This window comes from Lissotriton vulgaris, chromosome 1_2 (assembly GCF_964263255.1).
Source record: "Lissotriton vulgaris chromosome 1_2, aLisVul1.2, whole genome shotgun sequence".
NCBI classification, from domain to species: Eukaryota; Metazoa; Chordata; class Amphibia; order Caudata; family Salamandridae; genus Lissotriton; species Lissotriton vulgaris.
The window spans coordinates 99,720,152-99,737,224 of record NC_141686.1 but is presented as its reverse complement, the minus strand read 5'-3'; the positions used below and the strand labels follow the sequence as shown (position 1 = coordinate 99,737,224).

At 42.7% G+C, this 17,073-nt stretch overlaps 1 protein-coding gene across 1 annotated transcript in view; it reads left to right on the top strand.

Moving 5' to 3' along the window:
* The first annotated feature begins 200 nt into the window (after positions 1–200).
* Positions 201–17,073, top strand: part of MICAL3 (microtubule associated monooxygenase, calponin and LIM domain containing 3) — a 2,050,293-nt gene continuing 2,033,420 nt past the window's right edge. The window contains exon 1 of the mRNA XM_086952901.1: positions 201–384. The gene's annotated coding sequence lies outside the window, so the exon portion shown is untranslated. The remainder of the gene's footprint in view (positions 385–17,073) is intronic.

Genomic DNA, 17,073 nt, shown 5'->3' with positions numbered 1-17,073 from the left:
CATGCACACTGCAAGAGAACACTACAAGCAGAGAGCTAGTCTGTCTCCATCCGGACAAGGCCATCGACATCTTCCGCTGCTGGTACTCCAGCTTGGCAGCAGGCAAAGGTAGGAAAGGGAGGGGGAGGCGGGCGCCTTCTCATGGCGGCCAGCTTGGAGGGAGGAGCCGCCGCCAGCTCCTTCCCCTGACCTTGGAGAAACAGCGAGAGAGGCTGGCAGGGAGGAGAGCAACGGAGCGCAGCACCCGCCGGCGCCCTACCCCCGCAAGCAAGGTTTGCGAGGGCACCTCAGGGGCAGAGTCTGCACCCACGGACGGGGCAGCACCGCGGGTACAGAGACAGGACGCGGTGCAGGGAGGAGGGGACTGAGGAGCCCGCGCTTGCTGTGAGTACCCTGCGCTCAGGAGGAGGGAGAGGACCAGGGGTAGCTTGTTGCATTGGCACTGCTCTGTACTGTGGAGTAATACAGACGTAAGGTAGAGCGTGCTGGCTGCGGCACTTCGGGGAAGCCCCGGTGTAGACGTAGACCAGAGCAGCGGCTTGTTATCTCACTGTAGGCTGACAATACTGGAATACTAGGCGGCGATACTGTTCTAGCGCCTAAACCCTGTAGACCCGCTTCCTTCCGGTCCATGTTTTGGAGCACCAGAGCGTACAGGTGCAGGGCTGCCTCTCCACTCGGGTGCATCTGCACTGGCTGCAACCAAACTGTAGCCGAACCGTATAGCGCTTGGTCTGGCACTAGTGTTGCCTCGTAGCTCTGTCGGACCCTTGCTCTGAGCGTCACAGGCAGTTACGTATTAATATATTTATGTGGGCTGTTGTCTAGCGCTAAAACGACACCTAATGGCAGATTTGAGGCGCTTCGGCGTTTGAGACGAGGTGAATGTTCTGCCGGTTGCAGATTACCGTAAACCCAACGATGAACAGCTCTGGAAGCGAGTTCACACGAGTACCTCTTTAAGAGTATTATAAATGGAATATCTAATTACAATAATGGATGGCATGGATATGAGGATGGATTGCAGCATTTGGCCTTTTATGGTAACCAGCAGAATTTGCTAAGGGAGTTTTCTGGAAAGAGATAGACAAGCCGGTGTTGGGGGTGAACTGGTAGTAATTGCCTCACTTTAGACAACCTGTTTTGTGTTACTAACAACAACTTTTATGCTGGGTTCTGTGGTGCCATGAAATGAGAAAAAAAGTCTAAAAATCGAAGGTGGTGAGTATAAAAACCCAGAACTGGGTTATGGTGTCACAGGTGGGATGAGTCAATGGAATCTGTTTAAATCCTTCTCAGTTTCATTTTAAATGCATCCTTTCCAAGCCATGATGCTCCTCCTCCTTAAATGTAGTAATAATAATATTGCATTGGATAATAATATATTTGAGTTGGGTAACAACAATAGCTGTTGTTTACACCGCTTCGAAACTGATGTGTGCATACTATGTAAAAAAAAAAAACATCATCCCTTTGTTGCAATGATGGAGCCGCAGCGACTGCCTTGGAATCATGCCTGCTGGCTTTCTTTCAGCTGTGCCGTCACCGAGAGTCAGAAGAGCAGCAAACGTTTCATCCAGGGTGTCTAGTGAAGGTCCACACGGGCTGAATATAGTCAAGCTTTTTAGGATAGCTACTGACTTTGTTACCTTCTGTTTATATCCTAAAAATCCGACCCAGGCCCTCGTGGACCTGCGCTGGACACCCTTGAACTAGCCCTGTATTTCTAGATGCACTTGGCTGCATTTTGACTGGTTTCACGGTACAGTCTGTCTTTCCTCTTGTTTAGCGCTTTGATGCCTTTTGGCCTAATGCTCTTGAGAAATACCACAAATACGAATATTTTCTCTCCAATGAAATGCCACACACATGCATCCTAGGTGCACCTTTATCCAGTCCTGGTTTCTTCGCAGCCAGTGTACTGCAAGTTGGAACCCGTGGTTTCAGCTGTGAGTTCCAGCAAGCAAAGTGCTTTTGGCCAAAGTTTGCACTGGCTGAAGGTATTCCTGTGACATGGAGCCAGGTGGCAACTATTAAGTAGTTCATGCAGGTCGGATTTTTTCATTCTATTCTGGCACTTGTAGTTTATCCTTTGTAAATCCAGAACTGCAAGTACAAGATAAGTTATTCACATCTGACATGAGACAACTTGACATCGCTACTGTTTCATTTCTGGGTCAGAACACCGAGTTTTCGGTGGAATGTTAAGGATCAAGACATTATATTTTGTAACAGAGGAACTAGGCAGAGCGCTGCACTGTGATGACTTGAGCAAAGGCAACATATCATTCTACCTACTTTTTCCGATGAGCCATTAGAAATGCAGAATGTTGTCCAGTCTGGATGTTCCTGTGAAACGCATGGGACTTTGCTTTGTTAGTGGGATCGCAGTGAAAAGCATTTGTATTTGGCAGGAATTATGGGTACTCTAAAGGAGCTGGTGCCTGGCACTGCAAATACTGAGGTTTAGCCATATTAAGGTTTTAAGAATCCAGCCTTGTAAAACTTATAGTGTCACGCTCTTTGAGGCTGTTTATAAATCACTGGTTCGGCTTTGAGAATTATTTATTGTCTTGGGCATCCCAGAGTACATACGGAAAGCAGGATGTGGACTGGTGGGAGAGAATGATTTTTTTTGACGTTTCTTGGTTGCGATTACTGGGTCTTGTAAGCAATTGGATACTTTTTGGGGGTGGGTTTGGAAAGTTTTAAGTAGAAATGGCACCACAAAGTGCTCGTGATAGTCAATGGTTGCAGTAGTCTGGGACCTTTGAGGTCGACAGCAATGGAGAGAGGGTTAGATATACCAACCAGGTTTATCCCTGTCAAAGATGTTACCTTCTGAGTTAGGGCCTGATTTATATTCTGGCGCACAGAGTATTCTACAATGGTCTGGCAGAGGACGTTACGTCCGACAGGCCAAGAATTCTCCAGCCGCCAGATTTATAAATGACATTTATAAAGGTATGTTCCTGTCAATGTATTTTACTATTTGCTGCAGGGCTGCATCAGAAAGATGCAGCCCTCCAGAAAACAGGACTCTTTTTTTTTTTTCTTTTAAAAAATAAAATCCAGAAACTGGGTTTTCTTTTTGAAATGAAAAAAGTAAAGCTCCCCTCGCATTAGAGACTTCTCCCCCAGTTGGGGGAGCATTATAATGTTTTTACTGTTCCTTACTGCCAGGCTTCAACAGGCGGTAAGGAACAGTAAAAAAATTACTACATGTATACCCATCTAAATTGGGCGGGTGGACATGCAGCCATTTCTCTGACTGCGCTTACTCTCCAGGGCTGTTGGAGGGGAATAATCATGGCAGAGAGTAGTCTCTGCTGTGATGAACTCTAAGGTCCTCTATATTGGTGGGGGGGGAGCTCCATCATGACAGAGTACCCTCTCCACCAATATATAAATCAGGCCCTTAGTCTTTTAAGTTTCAATCCACCACAGGAGTACACTTCTAAAGTCCACAGGATCTCAGGGGAGGCACCTAGATACTAACAGAGCTGCAGGCAGAGGCCCACTGCAGGGTCCAGTCAAGATTCATTTGCCACTGGTCAGCAGGAACTTGCAGTTTGTTTTCTCTCTGTAACCACACAGGTCAGCTAGCTGACCCATGAAGCCCACTTCTTTGTCCAGTGCACAAGCGGGTGCAGGACCAGTCTTTCAGTGCACCTCCTCGGTCATAGACCGCAGATCCAGTCCTCTTCTGATTTTCTGAAGGTTCAGAAAGATGCCTGGAGATGCCAAATGTGTGTATATTATGAGTTAGTGGGTGAAGTGACACATGTGCCCACCCTAACCAATGGGGTAACCGTTACTTGGCCCAACCCTACCAACTTTTTCAGTGGTTCTTATTTACATTAGTGCAAACCGGCCCTAAATGCCATGAGTCAGGGCTTTTTCAAGATGGCAAAAGTCTGCAGAAACATTACACCTGGGCTCTGAGGGCTGTGGGTGTTTGTGTGGAGAGTGTACTATGGTAATCTTAGTGTCCTCCCATATCTAACACCAAAATTTGGTTTGGGGAAGGAACTGTACCCACAACAAATCCAGGGACAGACGTTAGGTAGGACTTAAGCAACCAGATAGTGCATACACAAGAATTATCTTGGTATCTTGTTCTCTTCCTTTCAAGTGTGCCCAAGTGTTGCATGTGGCTTAACAGACCAATCAAGCAGGAGTTGACAGTGTGCTGTCAAAAGGAGGATCTTAGCCCCCACCCTGCATATTAAGTGGTCATCAGATAAGTCATCTCTGCCCATTCAAGTTAGCCTATATTTGCTCCTGGGAGACATTTCACACCTTCTTCACACCCATTCAAGGCAAAGCATAGGCTGAGAACTGGCAGAGGAGTATGCCAATTAGCCTTCTGATAGTTAAAATAGTAAAAGGTAACTTCCTAAAAGTTACTTTTCCTTAATATTGATCAAAAAAACCATCTTCACCATTAAATTGGATATTTAATAACCATTAAAATAGTAGTTTAATTATTTATCTTGCTAGTATTTTTCCAGCGATACACTTAGAGTATTTAATATTGCTACCTAGTGTTTCTCTGTGGGCCAGCCAGCCTTCCTACAGTGAAAATAGCTTTTGGGGGCTAGTCAACACTTATTTCAGACCTCTGGCCGACATTGCAGAGGAGGGTGGGTGGTCCCTGTTCTCCTATGCTGATGACACCCTGATTATATTATCTTTCTCTATGGTGAGGGTGTCTGCGACATCTGCTCTCCAGGTGGTGGTGAGTAAAATTGCTTCCTGGATGCAGGCCAATTTTCTCAGACTCAATGGAGGGAAAACAGAGGTTCTGATTCTGGGGAGGAATAAAGATCTATGGGGTCCCCAACATTGGCCTATTGAAATGGGTGCTCTCCCTCAGCCCTCCTGCCAAGTTCGTAATTTAGGCTTCATAATTGATCATTCATTATCTACGAGACAGCAAGCCGTGAAGGTGGCTGCAACATGTTTCACCATCCTAAAATGGCTCAAAAAGATCTGGATATTGCCCAGTCCTACCCAGAGAACCAGGGTCCAGCTCTTGTTACTCCTAGACTGGACTACGGTAACATTCTTTATCTGGGGACAAACAAGGATGTGATATGTAAGCTGAAGGTGTTGCAGAATTCTGCCACCAGACTGATTTGTCAAGTTCACAGAGCTGCCTCTATCTCTGGCTCTCTGCGTGACCTTCATTGGCTTAGGGTAGAGAACCATACTAAGTTCAAAGCCCTGAGCTATATGTTTAAAATCAAAGCTGGTGTGGCTCCCCAATACCTGCAAGCTCTGGTCCGCCCGTATGTGCCCCCACGCCCCCTCCACTCTGCCCCCCAGGCTAAACTCTGTCTCAATAATCCGACTGTCACGCATGGCGCTCGATCTTTTGCCTGTTTGGGTCCCTCTTTATGGAACTCTTTCCCCTGCCGCTTCGTAATGAAACAGTCTACGAGAACTTTCGTAAATGCCTAAAGACTTGGCTGTTTAATCAATAATTTCTCTCTTCCTCCCGTTCCTTTCAGGCTGGCGCCGGGAAACCCTTTTTGTGTAGCTGTTGTGCCTTACAAATTAAATTAACATAACATAGTCACTCTAAGGACATGCTAACTTTGAATGTCTACATGTTCTGCTTTTAAATACCATGCCATCAAACACAATAGGTGTTTTACCCTGTGTCCCTCAGAACCTGGGTATACCATGTTATAAATTACAATGAGTTCTGTCGGGTGTTGCAATTTCTTTGCCTGAAAAATAGGTGTTAGAAAGTCACACCTATATGAGAAGATCAATGTATGTTCTCCAAGAAGCTGTGAGAGTGTGGGCCTATATTGAACATTATTCAACACCCCCACAGAACATCACCTAAATAAACAACACATAGCAACAGTTATAATTATTTAGTATATTGGAAGTCATATATCTACATAACATGCACGCATTTTCTTATTCAAATCAGGCAGTCCATAAAAACACAAAAATAAATCGAAAGACTCGACTTAGGGATAAAGTGACGTACAGTGCAAAAATAAGTTTGACATTACACAATGTAGACAAAGACTGATCTGAGCATGATATACATAGAAAGATTATTACAAAAATTTCTGTTCTCTCTCATATCCATAGTTAAACAAATATCCTATATCATTATTGGCACTTTAAGATGGTTGACCAAGAACATAAAACAATGGGATTGCGAGCAACGTTTTGACCCTGTGTGTATGTGTTAGTAGTTAGACATCACGGCGGGTCTTCCTCAGGACTAGTGGGATGCAGATAACCTAAATGCTGTGCAATTCAGTGGAAAAAGCTCCTCCAAGCCAGGATGGAGTCCACACACGGATCCACAAATACCCATAATCATAAGTCCAAAATTCAACAAGGGAAGACCCCTCTGGGGTTCAATTTCCAAATCTTAACATGAAGGCTGTATTAAATACAGCAATAATTATGAGGAATACTTTTTCCTGGTCACTAAGTGATTCAATGTTTCATCCAAAAGCAAAGTCTACCTCCGGATTTTCACACAATGATACTTGTGGATCTGTGTATGGACTCCATCCTGGCTTGGAGGAGTTGTTTTCCATTGCCTATAAAGCACTATTGAATAAATTGAAGCTCGCAACTGAGGCTGGTCAACAAACCATTAGATTCAATAAATGTGAAGCACATTAAGCTCTACAAGAAAGACAGACTGATTGTTTCAAAGTATAAAGATTCATTAAAGGTTAAAAGCTTTACAGAAGGCAAAATCAGATTAGTATTGATTAATAAAATATGACTGCATCAAATAATATAAATATCAAATCAAAGGCATATAAGAAGGAGGACGAACCAGCATGGAGTTACCTCAAAGGAAAGGGCAATGAAAAGTAAGTCCACCCTCTTGGAGAGTACTTTAAATCTCCTACTGTGCACTGATCAAAGCTGCATCGAAACCCAGTCTAACTCACCCTGCAGTAGCCTAACTCACAGAATTCTATCATTTGCTACACCTATACACAGTTGTCATGAAAAGATCCAATCAGGTCAAAGTAAGATGATACAATTATGTTTTTCAGGTTCTTAGGACTCCGTGTAGAGCTTCTCTTAGCGCACTTCAAATTTACATTATCTGTAGCAAGATGAGATACAGGGACCACACTATATTCTGCAGGTGTCTTTGTGAATGTGCTACTCATTAAAACATTCCATGATAATCACAAGGCAGAGAAATAATTTCACATGAGAAAGAAAGCAAAAGAACATTACATTCAATATTTAGAACTTTACCTAGAGTTAAATAAGCTCATGTGTCACAAAGCAAGATGGAAACTAATGTTAGCTATTTTAAAATGCTACGGTGAATCGATAAGTAAAAGCACACTATCTCTACAAATACAATTATTGTGTTAATGCAACATCTTAGTAGATGGGGGAAAAAGTCACCATTGTATGATCTACTTTACCCTTACAAAAACCTCTGGCAGAACTCAGAGCCATGAATGGTCAGCTCTATATATTTTTCTACTCTACGTGGTTTGAAAATTAGTTCTGGAGATCTGTAAGTAAGTAAGTCATTTATCTTTAGTCACGTTCCTCAAGCTAAACTACTTAGATTTGAAGATGTCAATAAAAACTTTCATATAAGTGCAAGTCCCATTAGAAAAAAATGTTTTAACCCCTTGAATGCTCATGACGAGCTGAGACCTCGTCATGAGCCATGGCGCTCCGGTGCTCATGACGAGCTCAGCTCGTCATGAGCCGTGGAACGCTCGCATGCGGGGATAATTCCCCTGCTGTGCTGAGCGTTCCACGGGAACGGGTGTGGCCGTGATGAGCTGAGCTCGTCATGAGCACAGGAGCGCCTAGCCTCATGACGAGCTGAGCTCGTCATGAGCATGTGAGCGCTGTGCGCGCCCCCTCCCAGCACAGCGGGGGAATATCCCCCGCAGCGAAGGGGTTAATTCAGGTTCACTTGTTCAGCAAGTCCTCCAGAATAATCAAATCAGTCAGAGCTGCAGTTTACAGTGAAAGACAGCCACTTAAAGTATCAGTATTTAACAGTAGCGGCTGCTACCGCACTTGGGTGGTAGAGAGAGGGTGAAAAAACCGGCCGCTACCTCTCCTCTGTCGTCTTCTTCCTGCTCCGGTCCTGTAGCAGGCTACAGAAAGCACCAGGCTCCTGATAGCCAATCACAGCGCTGCAATGCAGTGTGGTATGATTAGTCTGAGCATCGTGGATCAGCGCTCAGCCAGGGAATGGGGGCCTGGCCATTTTCTCCTTGTAATGCATGGAGAATATGGGAAGTGCACATGATTGTTTTGGGTGGCCCAAGAGGGCTGACCAAACAGTAATGTGCACCTGGAGTGGGCAGACCACACCTCCCCTGCTTCTCTGTCCTCAGAGCAGCCCCGCCCTGCCCAGAAAGCTGCTGCAGCAGAAGGTAACTTAAAATGATAGTAGCACAAGTTATTATAATTTTATGTTTCCTGCTGCTAAGCCTTAACGGAGGAGCCGCCACTGGTATTTAAGGACATTAACCCACCTTCCCCCTCTTTTCTGCTATGTACTCAGTCCATCTTATTTGCAAATATAACCAATGGAAAATTAAGTTTCTCTGATATTTCTTGCTGACCAGAATAGACTGTATTTTTGGTTATTTCTGTCTACAGAGCTAGACTCTCAACAAGGCAGACACCTACTGGATCTTCTACTAACAGCGGCAGTAAAAATAGTTCTCACCAAATGGAAAGACACCTCTAAAGCAACCTTCAAGGGCTGGCTCAACTGGGTGACGTACCTTAGGGGACGGACACAATCGCCATGCAAAACTCACTGTGGAAATACTCATGCAGGGGCATGTGGGCAACCCTGGACAAATCCATAGACAGATATGACCCGCCTTAAACAATACTAACAAAACGAAAACAAGCTGCTCGCAACATACCCCCTCCGGGCCAAGTCAGAATCGAGTGATAGCAAACTTCTTGTATTCAAGCTCTTTTTCTCTCTACCCAATTTCCTACCCCTTCCAAACTTTCCCCTACTCTCACTGGGACAAGTGGATAGAGGGACAGCTTAGCACGTATGATCTGTAATGGTGCCGCCACTAAATCAGCCAGTTTGGGCTGAAACCCTGTAACTACAAAACGATGATGACTGTATGTTATATGTTTGTATGTAATGTCGTTTGGAAAAATAAAAAGCATACTGAAATTTTTTTTAAAACTGGACCTAGTTAAAAAAAAAAAGTGAGAATTATCAGGCCAAAGAACTTTTGCTATTTCATCATAATGGAATTCTCATGCTGGGGGAACCTGTTGTGCGTCTTCCCAGGCGCTCAAAGAACTATCTGGTCTGTTCAGATTACTGCATTACCTATGACTATCAGCCTGATTCATGAAAACCGAATTCTGCGAATTATAAATTGCGATTGACAGCGAATCGCAATTTAGAATTCGCAGAACGGCATTCATCAAAATCTGCGATTAAATAAAGCGAATCGCAAGCGGCCGCAAAAAGCGATAGCGATTTTTCAAAATCGCAGAAAAATCGCAATTTCCGTCAAAATCCATGTAGGAATTGCGATCTCGCAATTTGCGGGATCGCTAAATTCGATCTCCCAAATAGCGAGATCGCAAAAACGGGAAGTCGCATTTCGAGCACAGTGATGACATCACAACCAGGAAGCAGGCAGTTCCCACCCCCATTCAGAACAGTGAGGCAGATCTCGAGGCTGCATCACACAGAGCTCCTTCCAGAACACCTCCAAACTTTCAAATCTTTCACTTTTGTGACTGCAGCAATGGCAGAGGATGCAGCACCAGGGTCCAGTGACACCGGGCGCAAGCGCAAGCTTAAATTTTCTTAGCAGGAGTTGGAGCACCTAATAGACGGAGTGGTTGAAAACCACCCAAAACTATTTGGTAAGGACTCTAGGAGGGTGCCTGAGGCGGAGAAACGCCGACTGTGGCTGGGGATCGGCGCAAAAGTCAACGCTGTGGGCGTAACACACAGGTCGATCGAGGAGCTAAAAAAGAGGTGGTACGCGGAGGTCGTACCAAGGAGAGGGTGGCAGAGAGGCTGGGCGAGAGCCTGGCTACTGGAGGTGGAGAACCAACAGTCCCTCCCAACACCCCCTCGGAGGACCGTGTGGAGGACACACTTGAGCGAGAGGCATGTATAGGGGTCATCACTCTGGACTCATCCCGACCCACCCAAGACAGCCAAGGTAAGTGGCATGCGACTGCGACCCTGTCCCCTAACAATGGCCATGACCCTATAGCCTCCCATAATCAACCCAAGTCATGCAATCCATCACATTAAGCTACTTCGCACCTAACACCACCCCGCCACCCACGACGCCACTGATAGCTTTTGCAGCACCAACCGGAACTCCATAGGTCTGACTGGGGTGGTGCATTCACAAAGGCTTTTCGCCTTTCAAGGTTCCTGTCAAGAACCTTCTGAGAGACTGAGGACCTTGTTTTACGAATGTTCTCTTTCAAGTTTCCTTCTCAGACTGCTCTCCAGGCACAACATTTGTGTAAATTGATGTCTCTCACTGTAGATAGCACTGTTGCTGTTTTCACCCAGGAGTCCACACAAAATGGACACAATGAATTGTGAGGTTTCTACCACCTTGCTGTCATCAGCCTCTCTGAAACAGTAATGCTTCATCATCGGGCCCTCATCTAGCACTGGTGAATTTCCTGAGTAGATCCTGCTTGTCTTGCAAGTCTTTTGTTGAGAGGTATTCTGTAAAGTGGTAAAATTTGCTGTAATAATGGTAACAGAGTCAATGCTCACAACACCCAGTCACAGGTTACAGAACTGGGTCTATTTAGCCAGCCTCTCAAATCTCAACAGTTTGCCTAGTGATGTAGTGGCGGTGAGAACGGCTGGCAATCTGCAGTGAATGCTGGAGCGTTACCTCTGTAGCGCCTAATGTGCAGCTGTGATGCTCTCCTGCAATTTTGGTTACTGTATTCTTTGTATGTACTCTCCGATTCAGTTTCTGATGGTATCTCCACATCTTAAAAGGTGTTGAAACATGTTGGAGCTCATGATAGGCTGGTCTGTAACGAAGGCCCAGTCTATCACTGTATAATTTTGTGGCAGGGAAGGAACTATTAAGGCGCATTTCAGTATGGTGGCCCACCTCACACAATTTTAATGATTTTAGTTTTTCCCTACATACATATTAGCGTTAATCTAGCAAAATCTCCCACTTTAAAGCATGCCCCAATCAAAAGAATCCGAAGACAGGTAGAGTCTAGATCTAGTTATCAGAAGGGAAACCCAATGATGATGAAGCGTACCACACAAGGTGTGTGAGGGTACATGATCCTTTCATTACCCACCATCCCAGACTCGTCATACTTGGTTCCCTGACGACAAATCAGAATAAAGCTAGGAATGCCATTTGACTATTCGTGCGTGCTCCAATGTGCGGAGTTCTACATAGTGGAATGAAGCCTCCTGTTCAAGTGCATGTTTTCCTCATTTTTTGTTGGACTGTTCTTGTTTTGTAAATAAGTTGATTTTAGGGACGATGCCAAGATTGCCTCGCTTTCTGAGAAATATTCTCTCCCCGACAGTGTCTCAAACAACATTCTCAGCAGAACACATGGAAACCTGCACCAGGTCCAGCTTTTTAAGGGTACTACCGGAAAAAGAACTGAATGCCAAATAAACGTAAACATTTGTTCAGCTAGATCTTTACATTCCAACATATACTTTACATTTTTATTTGTGAATATGCCCCAGAGTAGTTTGCGATACGGAAGGTGAGTCTTATGGTAATAATTGTATTGCGAACAGTTATTCAGTAAACAAATTATTCATCAATATAAGAGTAGAATTTTAATGATATTCACTCATAGCATTAAAAGAACCTTCTGGGTAGCTGTGCTTTATAACTGAGCATGAAGCCTCCACATTCTTGTCATTATTCTGTTCCTATATGGTATTACTACAGCCAATTTTCTTCTATGTTTGGGTATTTTTCTCAATTTGAGGTATTTTACGAATTGTGCTGTTGGTATATGAAGCTAATGAACTATTGTACTGTTGATTAGTACTTTTCACGCGGATTGGGATTCTCCTGCAGATTCTTTTTCATGGCCAGCTAACGTGATTCATGCAGCACAACTGCCAATAATAGGTCTCTAGAGACTGTCAATGCATCCTGCGTGGATATAAGTGTATGGTGTGTGGTTTAACAAAATGTTAAGAGTTACTAAAACAAATAGTAAACTCATCTCCTCTCAAGATTTAGTAAGACCATTCAGATAATATAACAACAAATGACCATTTTTTTGTAAAAAAAAAAAAAAAAGAATAATATGAGAAGTCTCACACAAAATCATATGAACCAATACATCCAGTTGTGGTTTGGGGAAATGTACTTTTATTTTATAAGTAAAGGAGGTTTTTTAAACAGTTGAGCTCTAAGAGACTCTTATCATTCAGATTATATTATGAGTTGAGTCGCAAGTGACTCTGAGTAGTACCAGGAGTAGTGCTCTGAGGGAGTCTCTGTTATCAAGTACAGGCCTCTGCGGATATCCGGGATTAAAGCGAGCTGAGCTCTGGGTTGGCTTTGGTGTAATAGGGAGCAGAGATCTTGGTCTCTATATATCATCAAGTCCGGGATCTGAAGATTGCCTTCTTTCTCAGTCTCGGTATTACTAAGCGCAGATAGCTGAGGGACTGTGGCTGTTATGAACATGACTCTGATACGGTTGCTATTCAAGATCAGAGCTCACAACTCTCACTAATATTGGCACTATCTGGTGCAGAGCTTTGAGTGAGTTGGGTATTATGTGGAGAAGAACTCTGAGTGACTGTCGGTATTGTCAAGAGTAGCTCAATGAGAGACTCTACTTTCTAGTCCTTGATAGATCTGTCCCGTAGTTGCACTCTATCATCGAGAGTACAACCTGAATCCTTCGGTATCAGTTGCAGACCTGGATGTGAGTCTGGATGTTAAAATGTGTATAGAACTCAGTGAGTCTTCTGTAAAGAACAGTGGTCAAGTGACTTTAAGTATTATCAAGGCCTGTGTTCTCATGATGTAGCCCTGGGTTATATCTTTAACAAAGATGTGGTCGATTAGAAGTATCAACATTCTAGCTATCTCAGGGGTTTTAGATAAAAACCTGAGTTAGCCGAGAGCATATCTGCAAGTGACTGAGTGTTATCAAAAATAAATAAATGTTCCAAAGTGAGAGCAAAAAAGAACACTACTAGCACATTATACCAATTTTATCTGAGATCACATATATTAACAAAACTCACAAAAACTTTATAGAAATACATTCCTGTTCATCCTCATAGATTACTTCTGTATTTACTATAGATGCTTTCATGTCACAAGTATGAAGCTATATTTGAGCAGTACCTATGAGGAGCACTTAATTATTCTGCACAAGGTAGTGAGTCTGTATTCTGGAGTTCAGTAATTGTTGGCCTTGAACTAGACCATGGGAACTAGCAAACATTTTCCCAAGGGCGACAAAGTTTGGTCTATGACATGACTGAGGACAGAGTTGATTTCAGCAGGGTTGCGTTCGGTAGGAAAGGGTGTCTTGGGGGTAATGGAGTAAGGTGTGTGTAGGAGAAGCAAAGTATATACATCTAGTGACTGAATTGCACTGTGAAACCAGAAAACCTGGGATGTATCTCCAATTCCCTACTTTACTAAATTGTGTGATCCCAGGCAGTTGTTTTATTTCACTTTCCCTCCTATTTCTTTATTATCATATAAAAGGACCATGAAATATATAACTTCAGGATGTGCACTGTACAACACCTTCTCCTTTGTTTGTTTTAATAAACTAAAATGCTGTTCATGTATAATAGGAAACCAGGCCACCCAACAAGTGCACATAACCACTGCCTTGCCTCTTAGTTCACTATTGGCGTTGTGTCAGGGTGGGGTGAAAAATTAATGTTTCTAAATCCATGTTTGAAAGCTATCCTTAAAAAAAATATACTTCTCAATGAAGTGATATAATCTGAAGTACTAGGGTGAAATGGTCCTGCATGTTAATGAGCTACACTTTTTGAATTTTGAAGAGACCTTATCATATTTTTACATATTTGCCGTAAAATGTCTTTAAAAATAAAGGTGCTCCTAAAGTTAGCGTTCGAGGATAACGAGTTACTTCCTTTCATCAACTTCAATTAACCTTTAAATCAAGGCTTGCCTCTTTATTTAACATCTTTTTTTAATGTCAGTGCTGATTCCAGTAAACAGCAGCCGAGTGCTGCTGTTGGCCAGGGGGCTCAAGGCCATACTCTGAGTATCACTGATCTAGACCCAATATTATGAGGGCTATTGTTCCATGGCAAAATATTATGAGAGGCATTATCCCATTTCACAGGGCCACTATTGGCATTATTTGTGGATTCTGTAACTGTGACTTAATTTTACCAACATCGGGTATTTCACTTAGCTTATTTAAAACCTATGACTCTGCCCCAAGTAAGAATCCGAAGCGGCAGCACTTTTTATGTCCAGAATGCCATTGTCATAAATATCTTCTGACATAAATATTGTGTCTTACATATCACCTACAAAATACCATCCCATTGGATGTAGATTTATCTGTTATTAATTCTAGTGTGGTGATATTTTTTTAACAATATTTACTACGCAATATTTATGTCAGAAGATATGCAGACAATGGTATTGTTGATGTTATCCTGGCAGATAAAGCGCATAGGCAGGATCAGGAACAGCGTTAAACCTCAAGCATGTATGAGGCAATGTGTCCCTGGGCAGCACCCAAACACAAGATCAATAAAGTAACATTTTAAGGCAATAGATCCTCGAGTAGGAATAAAATGAAAACCATGAAGGTTTAGTAAAATAATTTGGGAGCAATATAGAAGGCAAAAAGAAGATGCATATTTAACGAATCTGGGGAATTAGCATAGGGTTCAATCAAATGCAGCAGTAAATGGCATGAAGTCAAGCATGAAGCATAAGACGAACCAACAAGGTTTCTGCTTCTAAAGGTGCGGACTCAGAAGACATGGCATACATGCAAACATGAATAATTGTATAGCCTATTTTACAATGGAAGTCAATGGAAATCACAAAGTCAACACAGGATAATCAAATGTAGCAATGAATTGACCAATTACAATCCAGAATTATACAACATTGCATCATGCCAACATTCTAGCAGTAGCCTCTAACTGAATAATAATATGACTCATTCTAAACGAATATCATCATAGCTAAAAAGTACAAATCTAGTTCCACAAACAATGGAAGTCTCACAAAATGAATAGTTTTCTAGTATCATAGGCTGGTTGAGCCTTGAAAGTAGCAAAGGGCTTCTTCCATGGTTCATCGAGTACAGCATCTTATTACAAAGCAGTTCAACCGTGCACATTCTGATTACGTATGCCGTCAAAATAAGAAATAAAAACAAACTTTATGGGTGCAACGGGAAACAAGAGGGAGTTAAGGTATAGTTCGGACCTAGTCTTGTTACAAAAAAAATACAGTTTTGCAATGTACCATGTTTTCGTTTTAGTGAAGGATTGTAAATATTGTTCTGCACACATTTTATTAAATTGAAATGACCTCTCATATCATTGGGGTGATATTCTATTTACAATACAATATTTTTTTGACCACTATTCTGGCAATAATATTCTGGTGCTAGACCTGGACTGTGATTGTTGCAGTTGATTTTATAATCGGCAATAAGACGTTGTCTAGATGGAGGCTATTCTCACTGCAGTCAACATATTCTGCCATGCTATATTATGGTCACATATAGGAATATGAGAATTAACATGCATAAATAGACCCCACTTTTTCATAAAATAGATTTGGGGGACTGCCTTATCTCCCCTTCCCCATACGTATGTGCTTTCCACACACTCCACTTCACACCCCCTGGTTAAAAGGGTTTGCTTTGTCCTGTAGTAGTGCTGGATTTATTTCAAGTCCTTCTAATTTTGGAGAGATGGCACCACTGTCCAGGAACTATATTCTGAAAATGTTTCTAGCACCACTGACCTATAGCGTTTGCTCATGGTATCTCGGTGCCTTGTATACTCATTAAGTTCTATCACAACAGAAGTGTAATCTGCTGCTTCTCCTGCAACTCTGTGGTGGTCCTGCTCGTTGAGGTGGTGACCGATGATATGATATTATTTGTAGCTGGCATATTTGGCCCAGTTCTGGCATTAGAGCTAACGGCTGATAAGTGGCCCCAGCCATGGCTTTATAGCCAACAGCACTTTGTATAGTGCCACACTCATATTGTGAAATGAACTACAAGTTATAAGAGTGATAACTTGGTAACACAAATCATGGGCTGTTTGGCCCTGCATCGCCCGTTACCTGTTCAATGACATAATTTGATGATATTCCTAATAATCTCAAACAACCTAATTGATGACCACACCGGGCATGATGGGGGCACACGTTTTAGTGTAAAATGTATGTATGTATGTATATATAATGTAATGTATTTAAAATGGTTCCTTCTGAGCGATTAAAGGAGCCCTCAGCACTATGGTGCAGTTGTCATATATTTATTATACGGTCATGATGGGGGTCACACATTTTAGTGTAAAATGTATGTGTATGTGTATGTGTATGTATATGTATATATGTATATATATATATATATATATATATATATATATATATATAATATAGTGTAATGTATTTAAAATGGTTCCTTCTGAGCGATAAAGGAGCCCTCAGCACTATGGTGCAGGTGTCCTATATTTGTTATACGGTAAGGCAGAAGCACAAACGCCAACGCGTTTCGGTGCAAACACGCAACTTGGACACGACGTTGACCATGTTACAACATTCAGTTTTTTATATTTTTGTTCATCAATTCATGCAATAAACATTTGAAATAGAAAGAGGACTCTAGCAAGTTCACCAGTTTTGGCAGCTATTTTGAAGTGGCTATCGCATTGCTACATGTTCCTGCTGGCTGCAGGACAGCCCCACTCCAACACCCAGGCCTGGCCTGACAAGTCGACTATCCTGCAATGACATGATCCTGTTTACGTGGCTGTGTCGCTCCTACAGATCAGGACACCAAGGCCTT